Genomic DNA, 4,293 nt, shown 5'->3' on the forward strand with positions numbered 1-4,293 from the left:
TAGTAATTTAACACTTCTATCAATGTTATAGGTAACGTTGTGCGGTAACTTAACACTTCTATCAATGTTATAGGTAACGTAGTGCGGTAACTTAACACTTCTATCAATGTTATAGGTAACGTAGTGCGGTAACTTAACACTTCTATCAATGTTATAGGTAACGTAGTGTAGTAACTTAACACTTCTATCAATGTTATAGGTAACGTAGTGCGGTAACTTAACACTTCTATCAATGTTATAGGTAACGTAGTGTAGTAACTTAACACTTCTATCAATGTTATAGGTAACGTAGTGCGGTAACTTAACACTTCTATCAATGTTATAGGTAACGTAGTGTAGTAACTTAACACTTCTATCAATGTTATAGGTAACTCAGTGTAGTAACTTAACACTTCTATCAATGTTATAGGTAACGTAGTGCGGTAATTTAACACTTCTATCAATGTTATAGGTAACGTAGTGCGGTAACTTAACACCTCTATCAATGTAATAGGTAACGTAGTGCGGTTACTTAACACTTCTATCAATGTTATAGGTAACGTAGTGCGGTAACTTAACACTTCTATCAATGCTATAGGTAACGTAGTGCGGTAACTTAACACTTCTATCAATGTTATAGGTAACGTAGTGCGGTAACTTAACACTTCTATCAATGTTATAGGTAACGTAGTGCGGTAACTTAACACTTCTATCAATGTTATAGGTAACGTAGTGTAGTAACTTAACACTTCTATCAATGTTATAGGTAACGTAGTGTAGTAACTTAACACTTCTATCAATGTTATAGGTAACGTAGTGTGGTAACTTAACACTTCTATCAATGTTATAGGTAACGTAGTGTGGTAACTTAACACTTCTATCAATGTTATAGGTAACGTAGTGTAGTAACTTAACACTTCTATCAATGTTATAGGTAACGTAGTGTAGTAACTTAACACTTCTATCAATGTTATAGGTAACGTAGTGCGGTAACTTAACACTTCTATCAATGTTATAGGTAACGTAGTGTGGTAACTTAACACTTCTATCAATGTTATAGGTAACGTAGTGCGGTAACTTAACACTTCTATCAATGCTATAGGTAACGTAGTGCGGTAACTTAACACTTCTATCAATGTTATAGGTAACGTAGTGCGGTAACTTAACACTTCTATCAATGTTATAGGTAACGTAGTGCGGTAACTTAACACTTCTATCAATGTTATAGGTAACGTAGTGTAGTAACTTAACACTTCTATCAATGTTATAGGTAACGTAGTGTGGTAACTTAACACTTCTATCAATGTTATAGGTAACGTAGTGTGGTAACTTAACACTTCTATCAATGTTATAGGTAACGTAGTGTAGTAACTTAACACTTCTATCAATGTTATAGGTAACGTAGTGTAGTAACTTAACACTTCTATCAATGTTATAGGTAACGTAGTGCGGTAACTTAACACTTCTATCAATGTTATAGGTAACGTAGTGTGGTAACTTAACACTTCTATCAATGTTATAGGTAACGTAGTGCGGTAACATAACAAACAATATGTGTTTTGGGAGGATACAATATGTTCAAAATTGCGTTTTTGTTGTTGAAATTACTTGTTCAAGAGAAAAAAGCATTCGTATACCGTATTGTTTAATTTTACATTCAAGAGATACATTTCTTTCACACTGTTGTGATATATATAGGGTGTTATTTATGTATAATGTCTCTTGGTTCTTTGTTGAAACTTCTGTTACAGGCATAATCAATTTACATTCCTATTCGGAATCATTGATTAAATGTCTAGGATGATATTGTCAATAATTTTAAATCGATTTAAAAAAAATGTTGGCAAATAACTTTTCAAAAGAGTATCAGGAAGGCTTTCAAATAGTTTCTGTATTGTTTCAGCTTTGTTATAACCTTTATGTAATGTCTGTGACTGTGCGAGAAAAAATTTGATGCTATAATACATTTGCAAAAACTCCTAATTGAAAAGATTTTGAGATGTTGGAAATCCTGTGTTGTCATTAGTTTGTGTGCACTGTTTAAATCACTTTTCCTCCGTGGTCCATCGTCCGTTCTTTTATACCTTTTATTGTCTTTATTTCTTGAGAAGACACGTTTGATCCTTAGATGTGCGTGATAAGTTTTGTAAGGAATCAGAAAACGAAAATGACTGACAGGTGGCCATATTGAATTATGAAAGTTTAACATCGTTTTTTTCTTGTTGAGGTACTTGGTCTTTCTTTTTTCCGGCTTATTTTCTTAGTTGTGTACCAAAAACTGAAGAAAAAATAACAATGAAATGGTCGACAGGTTACAACATTACACTTTGTTTCAAATTGCTATCCTCATACATTGTCCATGATGGGATTGATTAAATTAACAAAATGTCCCACAAGTGGCCATCTTTGATTCCGACAGTTGTAAATACTTATCGCTAGTTCATGATAAGTTCTGGATTGGGTTCAATTTCAACAAATTTTATTGACAAATGTCAAAAGGAATTGGACATCACTCATTGCCTATTTAAGTCCTCTCCTTCAGGTGACAACCTGAGGTAAACAAACAAACATATATATATATATATATATAATTTTGTTAAAGAAAGGGGAAGTAACTCCTTATTGTAAACAAACTAGTTCAGGATTATATCTGGAAGTAACCCAATGTTATGACTATTGAGTTTGAGCATTAATCAAGATCATCTCGTCTGAGATAGTTTCATAGTCTTAATTTTGGCTTGATGAGTTCAAATATTTGTAGAAATTAGATTTTTCTCCCAGCAGATAAGGCCACATAAAGTCCATATGCACAACACACTGGCCAAACTATTTGGGTTTAAAACCCAATTTCAACAAATAGATATACATAGTTTGTAAGTAAGGTTACAACAAGTGCTATTTATAATATGAGGATTGTTTTTTTTAAATAAGAAGGAATTACTTCATATAGTTACTTAAGTGAAAATAGCCATCTTAGCTGCACAGACCAGGCTTACATTGTATTTAATTCTAGTATAAGAGGGAAAATGTAAGAGATGATAATTCATAATAATACATCAGGTATGTGTAGTACTGCTATAGTAGTAGTCAACTTGGGGGTTTAATTGATAAATAGGAATTAGATAATTCTTCGTATTGGAAATAAAGTCATGTATCATTAGAATGATTGTACATTATGCATTGAAAAATGGGAATCTCTTAGAACGTGAAATAAAATCTGAAACATGAGATAGGATGACTCTATTTTGTATATCATTACAAAGAACACAACCATGTAATAAAACCTTTTCACATAAATGATTAATATTGATAATATTGATATTAATAATTGATCCTTAACATCTTGTTGAGTAATCACAACATTATTTATAGAGTGAGGACAATCATTGACAATTTCAGGTAAGGGTTCAGTATTTTCAGACTGGGTTTCAAATTTGTTCTCTTGGTTCCTAGTTTGGCTTATTTGACCAAACTTAACGGGAGTGAAATGGACAACTTTTAATTTTTCTAATCTTGATAATTGCCGAATGTCATGCGTTTTTGCACAATAACAAATACTAGGAATGGAAAAATGTACAAATCCGATCACTTCATATTTTAGAAAATGCATATGGAAAAGGAAAGTGTTTTTATGTATTAGACAATATAAGTAACCTAGTGAAGATTTTAAAGGTGAACACCTACACACATGGAAATAGACCCTTTTGTTTTACGGTGATCCAGGTTTGGAATAGTCTACTATATGACCTTAGCTTAGCTGATAGTTAGAGGTTGTCTGCTCAACAACTGGTATACTCAGGCCTGCTCTTGTGATCTCTATACACACCTTACTGTCAGTAAGAGTTGTCCCTTTTGAAATCAATCATGTCAATTAGTGCAATAGAATGACAGAAAGGAACATCTCACATAATGCTATTAAAAACCAATTATTTCGTTGTAGCGATAGGAGCTTACTATGTCTATTCCTGACATCATTGTCTCATTTTTACACATATTACGTAAGTGTATATCCTGTCAATTTCAGTGTTTGTTTTTTAAGCATGGGTTGCACATTGCAATCAACCTGCAGCTTTTGAAACTTCGTGTTACAAGTTCGTCTGTCATTTTACGACCTCTTGCACGAAAATCGTAATAACGGTAACAGGGCCTTGAATATCGAATAAGCTGCGGCATGTATACATCATAGGTTGGGGATGCAGGCATGTTGCTATCCAGAAATGGAAAACCCACATTAGGAATATTGAAATCATCACGTTTATTATACAACTTGGTGGAAAGAAGTCCACGTTGGTTTCCTTGCAAGAAAACCACACC

This window comes from Ylistrum balloti, unplaced genomic scaffold (genome assembly GCF_031769215.1).
Source record: "Ylistrum balloti isolate Yb309-2 unplaced genomic scaffold, AGI_CSIRO_Ybal_v1 Utg370074, whole genome shotgun sequence".
Lineage (NCBI taxonomy): Eukaryota > Metazoa > Mollusca > Bivalvia > Pectinida > Pectinidae > Ylistrum > Ylistrum balloti.